We start from the raw sequence: 13,544 nt of genomic DNA, 5'->3' as shown, positions 1-13,544 counted from the left end.
CCATTGCTTAAGACAACACCTCCACAACTCATTGACCATGGAGATGTTAAGCTGGTCCATACCTTCACTCTAGCTGACTAGTGGAAGGTATTCTGCATGCAAACCAAAGGAGAAAGGTAAATGCCACAAACCTTCTGATCTGCATTGGTGACCTATAAGCAAGAAATGCCAGTGCAATAGTGGCATGAAGCTTGTAGGAGTAGCCACCACTCTCTGATTGGAATTAACACTCACTACATTAGATGGAACCATCTCCAACAAGTTTTCTCATGGCCTAGAAACCTGAGATCAGATAGGGACCTCATGGGAAACTAAGTACTCCCATTTTGCTAGTTTTCCTAAAGGAATACAGCCATAAAATGACTCCTAGCAACGTTCTTCTATTCTTATAGATCAGTGCCTTGCTCAACCATCATCAGAGAAGCTTCTTCCTGCAGTACATAGGAAGAAACAGAGCCCCATAGCTAGACAAGGTGCAGAAGAACACCCAGTCCTAAGTGGGATCTCTCCATCAAACCCTTCCCCTCATGATCCTGTGGAAGAGGAATTGAAAAGATTGTAAGAGCCAGGGGAGATGAAGGACACCAAGGAAACAAGGTCCTCTAAACACAGCAGGACCAATGTACATATAAAACTCACAGAGCCTGAGGCAGTATGCACCAAGGACCTGCATGGTCTGCGCCAGATGGGGTCCACAACTGAGAGAAGTGAACACAAGCCCCCACCCTAACCCAAAATGCCATTTCTGGGGGACAATCACTGGCAAATAAAAAAAATCATTTTTTTCTCTAATGGAGTCTCACTGAGTAAAAGTCAACTTTTAAGGACAGTCCCCATGCACAGCAGTAGATGGCCAAAAGAAAAATGAGCTTAGTGATTTTTTTTGTCTTATTATGCTTCATTTGGGCATTTTTTTAAAAGACAGGGTTTCTCTGTGTAGGTTTGTGCCTTTCCTGGAACTTGCTTTGTAGACCAGCTGGCCTCGAACTCACAGAGATCCGCCTGACTCTGCCTCCAGTGCTGGGATTAAAGGCATGTGCCACCACCCGGCTCATTTGGGCATTTTTTTTTTAAACCAGGCAGGTACTTTGCTTATATACTAATGGGCTTAAATATTGTGGTGTTTTTTTTTTTTTTTTTTTTTTTTTTTTTTTTTTTTTTTTTTTTTTTTTTTGGTTTTTCGAGACAGGGTTTCTCTTGTGTAGCTTTGCGCCTTTCTGGAACTCACTTGGTAGCCCAGGCTGGCCTGGAACTCACAGAGATCCTCCTGGCTTTGCTCCCCAGTGCTGGGATTAAAGGCGTGCGCCACCACCGCCGGCCCAATATTGTGTTTTTAGGGAATTTCTGTGCATGTCAATGTGTGTGTCTTCATCTATGTGTTCTTCTTTGACTCTTTTATTCATTTGTTTGTTATGCCTAATCAGGTTTGCTTGTTTTATTTTTAGATATGTTTGTTTTCTAATGAGATAGCAAGGAAGGATGTTGGTTCGGATGGGTAAGGAGGTGGGGAGGATCTTGGAGGAGTTGGGGAGGGACAACCATAATCAGAATATATTTCTTAAAAATCTATTTTCAATAATGCTACAAACCGCAAAAATATACAAAGTAGGATATCTGCTGATTATGACAAAGCTAATACCTGGAAGAAGCCAAGGGCCTTCCAGAGGTCAAGCTGAGGCTCAAGGAGTCTTGGTGATATTAGCTTTTGATTATCAGCAGTTTCCTGCTATGAATTTATTGTGTGCTATTGTAGCTTTTCCATCATTTATTGGGCACCATTTCCCTCTACTAAAGGAATATTTAGATAACCTGTGGTGACAGCTGTGCACAGGCAGAGCCCAGTTCAAGCCTCCTGTATTATCGTTATTGACAGCATCCGGCCAGGTCCATCCCCAGAGGGAGGAAAGTACCTTATCAGAGATACCTCGTACTCTCTAAGAACAGACTTTAGCGTCCAGACTACCTGTTTGAGAAGGCCTGGCAGATGTGCCAATTAAGCTTAACTACTCCTTTCCCAAAATCTTACCTCTAGTTCCAGATCTCCCTTTAACTATCACCAGAAGCATCTAGCTGTACACAGGTTGCCTAGCGACTGAGCACTCTTTCCGCCACCCTGCAGAAAAAAAAACGGCAGATAGCTTGGACAGATAGGAGCCACAGGAAAATAGAAGGCAGTTTTATTTTCTCTCATTCACCTAGCAACTTATAGAGTCTTAACATTTTCTGCCAATCACGTTTAAGATTATAGCTGAGCACATAAGATCCTCTTCTTAGATACTACCCGAACTTAGCCTTTAGTTAATTCATTTCCCCATTAGTCACTTCCTTTTGGGTTGCAAGTGATAATTAGCAATTACTGCCTTCTATGTGATTCTTATCGCCTCTCTGACCCTGGAAGCCTGGCTTTGCACTGCCAAGGGATTACTGCTTGTAAGTGTATATATACCAGGACTCCCAGGGTATGGGAGGAGGAAGGAGATGATTTGGAAGAATAAATGACTGAACTAAGAGCTCTGTGTGCTGAGATTCTATTTCCCAAAAGTAGTCCTCGCCGTTCGTAGTTCTCTCTCCTGAGCCCCTGGGATGTATAATATTAAGGCTGGTCTCTCTAATATTATACAAGACAAATAAAAAATAAAATTACACTATAGTAACTACAAACAAACAAACAAACAATACACAAGAGAGGTTGGAGAGACGGCTCAGCAGTTAAAAGTACTTGCTGCTCTTGCAGAGGACCAGAGTTTGGTTCCCAGTACCTATACAGGGTGAATCACAACTGCCTGTAACTCCAACTCCAAGGGAAATTTCACCTTCTCCTGTGTCTGCAGGCGCCATCATGTATGGACGGATGCATACATACACTCAGGCGTAAGTTAAAAATTTTTTAAAAATCTTTAAAAGGTACAAAAACTATGCAGAAAATTATAAACATTTAGTGAGAGAAACACAAAGTCCTAAATGAATGGAGAGAAATTAGTTCATCATGTATAAACTCATTCAAAATCTCAAATCTCCATGTGTATATCCATACAAACAAATGTTTGTGTAACACTGTTGTCATATATTAAGATTTTTATCAAAATAAGTGACTAGGAACGCTAAAACACTGTTGAAGTAACGTAATGATAAGATCCTATACTTAAGAGACTTTATACACTGCACCAGAAAACTCTTAGATGTGACAATTAGCTAAAGTAGCAGGTTACAAAACTGACTTACAAATATCACATATTTGTACACACACACACACACCACACACACACACACACACACACACACACAAATAAGAAACATGTTGAGAAGGAATCAGAAAAAACAATCCATTTACAATAGCTTTAGAAACCAAAATCTTCAAGGTTAGTTTCTAAAAAGGAAGTTGATTAATAAAATCAAGAATTGAAAAATGTGATTGCATAGAAATAAAAGATACAATTACAGAGAAGAAAAAACTAACTGAGCAAAGAGACCCTATATAGAAGGGGAAAAGAATCTTTGCTAGCTCATTGAGGAAAATGAGACAAGATAAACATTTTTCAGCACAAAAGAGTTTTCTGTTTTTAAAATTATTGTCACAAGTGTGATACATAGCAATCAACATGCCTCAGTATGATTAAATGGGAAACATTTATTGCTCATGCATCTCAACCCCGGTAGTGATTGGTCAGGTGCTTTCCAAATCTTGCGCTTGTTCAACAGTAATCTGGTTTTATTCTAGTGGGAACTATTCCAGAATCTTGGTCCCCCAAATCAATAAAGTAATAAATTTCCATTTTAAGACCTGTTCTAGCTTACCTAGGATGCTTTATATTACTTGACTTGGTTGAGTTATCTTTCCTCTATCTGTTTCTTATTCTCCAATATAATAGTCCTGATATGTTCACGTGTTAGTTTCTGAAACACAAGAACAATAAAATCCAGTCTTAAGTACTTTTCAAATATCCTTTTTTTTTGTATCATATCTGCTAAGAACTCATGAGCCAAAGTAAATCGCATGCCCAGGCCCTGATTCAAGAAGTAACACATCACAGTCAGAACACAAAATGCCATTGTGTTGGGATAATTTTTTTTTGTTCACATAGAAAGGAAGTTGTCATTCAAATTGTTTTTGCATTGGCTTTTCCTGGGAAGTTAAAAATATATATCACTATTTTTTTGGGGGGGGGGAACAACTCATTTCTCTGGAGTTACTAACTTTAATACAGCAAATACAAAACACTTGCAAAGAAAGTGATTATTATCATAAGATATGATAAAGTTAAGGGGTACTGGATTATAATTGTTAGTGTGGATTATCACAGAAAGAAAAATAGAGGAAATAGAGAGGGAGGGGAAAAGGGAGGAGGAAAACACGACTTAGGAACAGGTGCTGAATTCAAAGTTGCCATTCTGGCATTTACCAATGCTATTTTAATAAGAAAGTTGGTTTTAATGTCTACATGAGTCTGAAAATACAGATTTAAGTAGGCTTGTGAACAAGATCGAGCATCCTACAAGGCCTATATGTTAAATGGATTTTTGGAAGCCATGTAGTTTGTATTAGTTTGCTATTGCTATAAAAAATTAAAACACAAGAGTTTTGAGTACACATTTACTTGAAACATCTGTACAGATTCGGAAAACCATTACCACAAAGGTTTCTGTGGTGGTAGCAAGGTAAAGAGAACAGCAGGGTTCGAGTGACCTAATAGGATGAATAAGAAAAGGAGGGGGCACCTTAGGGGATGGGGGAAGGTAAATACAGGAAGAGGTAGGTGGGTAAAATACCAAGATGGATGGCTGAAAAGCCACAAGGAATCATCATACTATTAACTCTAACTCTCAACAACAACAACAACAAAAACTCCATAACACATGTAATTCAGTGTATGAATATAAATGTATAGTATTAATGAACTTTTTTCATCTAGGCTAACTGTGCTCCCTCCAAGAGCTAAAGACCACTATACCTAACAAAAATACCAATACCAGACATGAGAAGCCCTGCTTTGATTGTGGGCCAGAACTGTTTAAGAGACCTCCAAAACATACAGACTATTGCTGTTGCATTTGGTTACCCCCTAGTGCTAGAAGGTAAGTTCCTATTGCTAAAGACATCATGTACTTCAGAAACAGGGCCCAGAAGCCTCTGAGTTTGAACTGACCAGAATGCCCCCCAACCCTAAGACTGGCATTCATTGTCCCAGGAAGCATCATTCAAGATTTTCAATGAGGGAGACAGTCAACATTCCAACATAACTATGACACCTATGAACCTGATTAATAACCATTACTGCACAATAAACCTACAGGTACAGTGGTGGCACACATACCTGGCAATAACCAACTATACTAAGTGGACTTAAGACCCACTCAACAAGAAAGATATCATGGCTGGTATTGGAAACCTAGCTAATATTTTATTACTAGTGAAGACATAGTTATTGGAGAAGAATCTACAACCTAGGAATATGTATGTATACACAAATATGTAGAGGGCAAGCAATAACAATTGATGAAAAAATAGGTCATTAATTTGAAGGAGAGCAGGGAGGAGTGTAGATGTAATAGTCTTATTCAATAAGAAACACAGAGCCAAATGCAGAGTTAAAAGCCCAAGAGGTCAGAGCAGTAGCTAATGGCCTTCTTACCCTTCGCTGCCACTGCCATCCTTCCCCTGAGAAAGAGTCCTACTTCCTGTGTATCTGTCTTTTTATTGACTTTCTGTTCTGCCTTCTCATTGGTTGTAAACTCAACCATATGACCTCCTCATCACTTCCTGTTTATACAGACCTCTAGGTCTCTATGGTTGGTATTGAGATTAAAAGTGTTTCTCCATGCCGGCTGTATCCTTGAACACACAGAGATCTGCCTGTCATGTGATTGGGATTAAAGGTGTGCACCACCACTGCCCAGCTTCTGCTATGGCTTGCTATTAGCTCTGACCCCCAGGCAACTTTTATTTATTAACATACAAATAAAATCACATTTCAGCACAAATAAAATATATCATTATAGAGGAGTATATGGGAAGGTTTGCAGGGAGAAAAGGGAAGAGAGAAATGTTGTAAGTAAAATATAATTTCAAAATTAGCAACAAAATGAAACATGCATTTGGAGTATACATTCAACCTGCAAAGTCTACATAAATTCACCAAACCATTACCATAAAAGTTTTTGTGGTGGTTTTAATGAAAATGGCCCCCACAGGTTCATATATTTGAATACTTAGTCCCTATTTGGTGGCATTGTTTGGGAAAGATTAGGAGGTACGGACTTTGTTGGAGGAGGTATGTCAAGGGGATAGTCTGATGATTCAAAAGACTCTTGCCATTCCCAGTCTCTTTCTCTGTTTCAATACTCAGATACTGCTCCAGTACCATTCCTGCCTATCTAATCATGCTCTCTGTCATGATGGTGTGAAACTCTAAGTTCCAAATAATCCCTTTCTTCTATAAGTTGTCATGGTCATGTTATCCTATGCATCACTAGGCAAGTAACTAAGCCAAGTGTCTAAATTGATACTAACCAATGTGATCTGGGAGAAAATGAAAATATATTCCTTAAGGTTAGGCTACAAAGAACTTTCATGATGGAATTATTCAATGTGAATTATAATAAAAATTAAACATATAAAATATATTGCTATGACCTCAATCCAAGATTTAGACAACATGAGCTTGCCTACTAACCTACCCACTGTTTCACAGGGACTTCTTGGCATCCTGCACTTTTGATCCTAGGTATGGGTACCAGCCTAGTCTCCCTCTCACCCACCTTCTCCTGAGGATGATGTTGCATCCTGTATCCACCTTTAGGACCCACTGCACTGTGATCCCAGCTCCTGTCACCTAGGGACAACCTGTAGAAATTGGTTATCCTTCTGCAGACTTTCGAAGAGCTGCAGCAAGAATGTTCTAGTCCTATAGAAGGTTTGCTCCTGGACTCAGAAGTTGCACTGATCCATAGTTGAGCAGGGATCACTTATGACACCACATTTGTACATGAACACAGATTTACCCCAAGACTGAAGCACAAGTGACATTCAGTTTGTCTACAACCTGATAAAATTGATGTACCAGTGAACAAAGATCTAAACACCCACTCATTAAAGATCAAACCTGATATTCTCTTCAAGAAGTACCACCAATGACCTAACTCAAGATATCTAGGTCCCATCACAAAAGCACAAACAACATGAATAATTTAAGTGACATCATACAGAAATTAGTATGCCCATTGTAATGCTCCCTGAGAAAAACAGCTTAGCTGATTAAAAAAGACAATGATTGCAAAATAGAGTTCAAGGAACTCAAAGAAAATATGCATACAATCCAGAATGAAGAGCAAGAAAACAAACAGGTGAAGTTAAAAATTCAAGATATGAAAATAGAACAATATAGGATTACTTTTTTGTATACTTTATTAGTTCTTTGAGAGTTTTGGGTTTCACACAATGTGTATTGATCATATTCTCTTCATATCTTTCCAGATCACACTCTTCACCATCCACTCAAGGCTGTGTCTTTTGAGACTAATTTGTGCTACTCCAAATATGGTCAACTTACCAAGGGCTACACTCTTAGAGAAAATTGATCTTTCATTTCTTATAGCTAACAGAATCCAATTGCTCCACAGCTATGGGTGGGATTGTATGGCTAACTCCCCTCCTCATGCTGGAGTTTGGTTTGACTTGGGTTTGCATAGGCTTTATACATGCAGTCACAAACACTGTGAGGTTTTTTTTTGTCACTGTGAGTTTTTATGTACAGCTACTCTGCTGTATCCAGAAATTGTTCCCTTGTAGTATTGCATCACCTCTGACTCTTAGACTCATTTTGCTCCCTCTTCCACAACGATCCCTGAGTCTTTGAGGGTATATATTCCCTTCTACACTGAGTATTCTGTAGTCTCTTATTTTATAAACCTTAACTAGTTGTGTCTCTCTGTTAATCACCTTCCAAAGACAACAGAAAATTCTCAGATGAGGGTGAAATGTGCATTGATCTGTGTATATAATGATAAATTATTAGATGCCAGTTTAATTATACATTGATTTAACAGCATAATAGTAGTAGGCCATTCCCTAAAGCTTAGACCTGTTTAGTCATAGCTTCTCGGCCTAAAAATTGTGCAGGTATGGGTTTCCTCTTATGAAGGAGGACTTGAAATCTAACCCAAAAGTGGTTGATTACTCTCCTGATTTTTGTACCAATAGCACACCAATCAGTATGTCTTCACAGGTTAGTCATTCTTGTAGCTATCAGAGATCACAGCTGGGTATAAATGATGATTATGTTTTCCCCCAGTAGTCTGAATAACACCTTAATTATTATGAAATCTATCTAGTAGGGGTGAGCTCTCCAGGACTGTACTGGCTTGATTCATTATGTTTGATGACTCAAGTACATAGTGTCTTCAGCAGTAGGGGCTTACCATCAAGTTCTGGGAGGTAACCAAGATCAATGACAATAGCCTGTAACATTTGGGGGTCTACGGGACCTCATTTTCTAAAAACTCCAAAATAAATAATGTATTCTCAATATTGGACTTTTTATTTCTTAGCCTCTGGTATCTAGTTGGGGGAACTGTTGCCCTATTATATAATAACTCCTCTCTCTCTCTCTCTCTCTCTCTCTCTCTCTCTCTCTCTCTCTCTCTCTCTCTCTCTCTGTGTGTGTGTGTGTGTGTGTGTGTATGCATACTGAAGCAGAAGAGGAATGCTTATTGGCTTACTCCCCATGTCTTGCTCAGCCTGTCCTCATACACACACACACACACACACACACACACACACACACACACACACACACACACAAACACACACACTTCTGCAGTAGTGCAGTAGTAGGTTTTTCATGTCTTTTTTGAAAGTTTTTTAGTGTTATTTATTCCTGCCCACATTCTCTCTTCTACACTACTCTCAGTTCTTAGCCATGGATTCCCTTGTTCTCCCCCCTCCTGCCCCCTCCCCTTACCCCCAGCCCACCCCCCATTCCCACCTCCTCCAGGGCAAAGCCTCCCCGAGGACTGAGATCAACCTGGTAGACTCAGTCCAGGCAGGTCCAGTCCCCTCCTCCCAGACTGAGGACCTTGGCCATTCTTTTGAGAGGTGTAAGATGAACTCTCAAAGGATTTTTTATTGCATTTCCCTGATGACTAAGAATGTTGAACTAAGAATTTTAAATGCTTCTCAGTCATTTATGTTGCATCTTTTAAAAACTCTCTGTACATTTGGGGGCATTATTTATTTTCTTGATGTCCAGCTTGTTTTAGTCCTTTATATACTTTGGATATTAGTCCCCTATCAGGTTGGTAAAACCAATCTTTTCATTGTAAACACCATTAGCTTCATGAAGTCTCATTTATTAATTATTGGTATACTTGCTCTATTGGGGTCCTGTTCATACAGCCTTTCATGTAAAATGAGTTCAAGTATATCCCCTATGTTCTCTTCTTTCAGATTAAGGATATTGGCTCTTATATTGAGGTTCTTGATACATTCACAGTTCAGTTTTGTACAGGGTGAGAGACAAGGATCAAGTTTCATTCTTGTACATGTAGCTATCCAGTTTAGGTTGCACCATTTGTTGAAGATGCTGTCTGTTTTCCAATACGCATTGTTAGCTTGTCAAAACTCAGGTGGCTATAGGATTATGAATTTATGTGCAGGTCCTCATTTCTATTCTATTGGTTAATGAATCTGATTTTATGTCAGTACAATGTTATTTTCATTACTATTTCTTTGTAGTATTAATTGAAATTTGAGGTGTTGATAGTTTCAGAAGTTTTATGGCTGTTAAGATTGTTTGGGCTATCTTCGGTCTTTGTATTGCCATATGAAATTTAAGATTATATTTTCAGTTTGTGTCAAGAGTTGCACTAGAGTTTTGTACTGGGAATTGCTTTGAGTTTATAGATTGCTTTTGAGTTTGGGAGATGCTATCATATTCTGGAAAATGTTCAGTTTCTCTTTTCAGTGTCTTAAGGTTTTCATTATGCATGTTTTTCACTTCTTTAGAAGTTAGAATTTTTTCCAAGGTATTTTGAGGCAATTTTAAATGATATTGTTTACTTGATGTCTTTCTTGACATGTTTGCCATATGTATATAGGAAGGAGACAGATTTTTTTGGTGGAATACTTGGGGTATTTTACATAAAGAACTATATCACCTGCAAATAAAAATAGTTTGACTTATTTCTTTCCTGTTAGTATCCTCTTTATCTCTTTTCACTTGTCTTATTGCTCCAACTAAGACTTCAAATAGTATTTTAAGAAGAATTAAGTAGAATGGACAGCATTGTCTTGTTTCTCATTTTATTGGAAATTTACTGAGTTTTAATCCATTTATGTTCATCAGATATATTGATGTATAATTTTCTTTTTTTGTTGGATTGTTGTCTGGTTTGGGTATTCTGGCAATACTGGTTTTATAAAATAAATTTGAGAATGCTCCTTCATTTTCTACTTTTTGGAATAGTTTGAGGAGTATTGATGTTAGTTCTCTGAAGGTCTGGTAGAACTCTGTGCTGAATTTTATGCTTTTGTAGTAGAGATATTTAATGTTACTGCTTTTTTAAACCTGGTGTTATGGGCCTATTTAAACTATTTACCTCATTTTGATTTAACTTTAGTTGGTTGTATATATCTATAAGAAATTCACCCATTTCTTTGAAATTTTCCAGTTTGGTGGAATATAGGTTTTTAAAATATGTTCTTATGATTCTCTGAATTTCCTCAGTATCTGTTGTAATATCTTCCCTTTCATCTCTAATTTTATTAATTTAGGTTCTTTCTGTTTATCTGGTTATTTTGGATGAAGGTTTGCCAATCTTGTTAATCTTTTACTCTGTGAAACTGTTTCATTGATTATTTGTGTGGGTTTTTTTGTTACTAATATATTAATTTCTGTCTTGATTTTGAAAAATCCCTTTACATTTACTTTTCTGGGGGTATTGATTTTTTTCTAGAGCCTTCAGGTGCATCTTTAAATTATTAGTTTGATATGTCTCATTTTTTAATCTGGGTACATAGTGCTACTAACCTTCCTCTTATGACTGCATTCATGATCTCCCATAGATTTGGGTATGTCACATATTCAGTTCTAGGAATCTTATAATTCCCTTTTTGACTTATTTCTTCCTTCAGTTTTGGCTTAGTAGTGTGTTATTTAGCTTTTATGAACTTATGTGCTTTCTGTCTTTTCCTTAGTGCATGGCGGTCAGAAAGATTTCAGGATGTAATTTTTCTGTATTTGTTGAGATTTGATTTGCATCCTAGTATGTGGTCTCTTTTGGAAAAGACTCCAATGGGCTGGTAAGAAAAAAGCGCATTCTTTAGTGTTTTATTGGAATATTTTGTAGACATCTGTTACGTCCATTTGATTTATGATGTCACTTAACTTCAGAGTTTCTCTATTTAGTTTTTTTTTTTTCCCCAAATGATCTATCTATTGGTGAGTGTGTGATACTAAGATCACTATGTTGGTGTTGATCTGTGGTTTTAAGTTTAATAGTGTTTTTATTTTTTCATGAAATTGAATGCTTTTGTGTTTGATGCATCTATATTTAAGATTGTAACATTCTATTGGTGATTTTCTTCTTTAATGAAGATAAACTGTCTCTCCTTATATTATGGAATAGTTTCAGTTTGAAGTCAATTTTGTTGCATATTAAATGCTTGTTTCTTGGTTCCATTTGCTTGGAATATTTTTTTTTTCACTCTTTTACTCTAGGTGCTCTCTATCACTGCTCATGAGGTGTGTTTCTTAGAGGCAGCACAAAAAATACTGCTTGTGAGTCTTTGTTATTTTATTGGGTAGTTGAAATTATTAAAATTAAGTTATTATTGAACAATCTGTAAACATTCCTGTAATTTTATTGCTTTTGTGGTGTTGTTATAGAATTTTTTGATTAAGTGTTCTGGAATTATTTGTTCCATGTACTTTCTTGTGTTTAACCTCCTCTTAAGACCTAAATATTCCTTCCAGTAGAGCTGGATTAGATCTCATAAATTCTTTAACTCTTTTTATCATGGAAAAGTTTATTTTCTCCTTAAATTATGACTGATAGTTTTGTGAGGTATAGTAGTCTGTGCTGATATCTGTGGCCTTTCATAATTTTCAAAATATAAATCTAATTCCTTCTGGCTTTTATGGTCCACTGAAAAGTCTGATGTTATGTTTATGGGTGTGCCTTTGTATGTGAGTATTACCTTTCTCTCGTACTGTTTTAATATCCTTTCTGTTTTCTGTACATTCAGTGTTTTGGCTACTATATAACATACAGAGTTTCTTTTCTGGTATTGTCTATTTGGTGTTCTGTATGCTTCTTGGATTTTATAAGCATTTATTTCCTTAGTTTAGAAGGAGTTTTTTAACCATTTTATTGGATTTTTTCTGTGCCTCTGAACTGGGACTCTTCTTTTTCTTTCTTTCTCTTTTTAAAAAGGTTTTGTGTATGGATGTCTTACCTACATGTGCACCTTGCATATGTCTGGTGCCTGAGACAACCAGAAACCTGTGTTGTATTCTCTGGAGCTAAAGTTACAGCCAGTTGTGAACCACCATGTGGGTGCTGAGGACTGAACCTATGCAAAAGCAGTATGTGCTCTTAACCACCGAGCCATCTCTCCAGCTCCTTCTTTTTCATGTATAACTGTTAATTTATAGTTTTTGTCTTTTTATAGTGGCTCAGAATTACTACATATTTTGTTCTTTTTGTTCTGAATTCGACATTTTCTTTTTATTGGATGATCCAGTTCCTCTATTTTAATTTCAACATCTAATATTCTCTCTTACATTGTATCTATCTATTGTTGAGACTTTCTTCTGAATTTTTGTTTGAATTATTGAATAAGTTTTCATTTCAAGTTTTATATAATTTTTCTTTTCACAGAAGGTCTACCTACTTATTAAATTTTGAATAGTTTTCATATCTTGAATTGTTTTTATTTCATTCATCTGATTGTATTTCCACAGTCTTCATTGTAGCATTTATTCATATCCTCCTTGAGTTTTTGATTATGTTTATTATTGATATTTTGAAATCATTGTCTTATATACCATCTAAATTGCTTTTCTTAGGGGATGTCAGTAGCATGTAATAGTGTGGTAATAGTGTGTGTGTGTGTGTGTGTGTGTGTGTGTGTGTGTGTGTGTCGATAGGGCCACTATGGCCAATGGCTCAATAAGATGAAACCCATTCCTGCATTAGGGGTTTTCCTTGGTAGCATGTCTAGTTGGGACATTGTCTCCCCCATTATATGGTGACTCCACTTAAATTCCCTTCATAAATGTACAATCTGAGAAGGCCCTAAGTTCTTCAGAGTCCCAGCTGCTGGCTTTGACAATACTTGCATGCTTTCAGACACTTTCAGTTCCCTATCAACCTACCACAGTAAGTAGATGCAAAGATATTTTCTTCCGGAGGGCAGAAACAAACTGAATACTTCTTTCAGTGATAACTTAACCCATTCTGATAAAACATAATACAACCACACATTTAAAAAATAAAGTTATTTACCAAAGTCTCGTAGTCTTTCTCTAAGTACAAGCTTAATATAG

The sequence above is a fragment of the Peromyscus leucopus genome, chromosome 6, assembly GCF_004664715.2.
Source record: "Peromyscus leucopus breed LL Stock chromosome 6, UCI_PerLeu_2.1, whole genome shotgun sequence".
Taxonomy (NCBI): Eukaryota; Metazoa; Chordata; class Mammalia; order Rodentia; family Cricetidae; genus Peromyscus; species Peromyscus leucopus.
Note: the sequence above shows the minus strand (reverse complement) of the source record.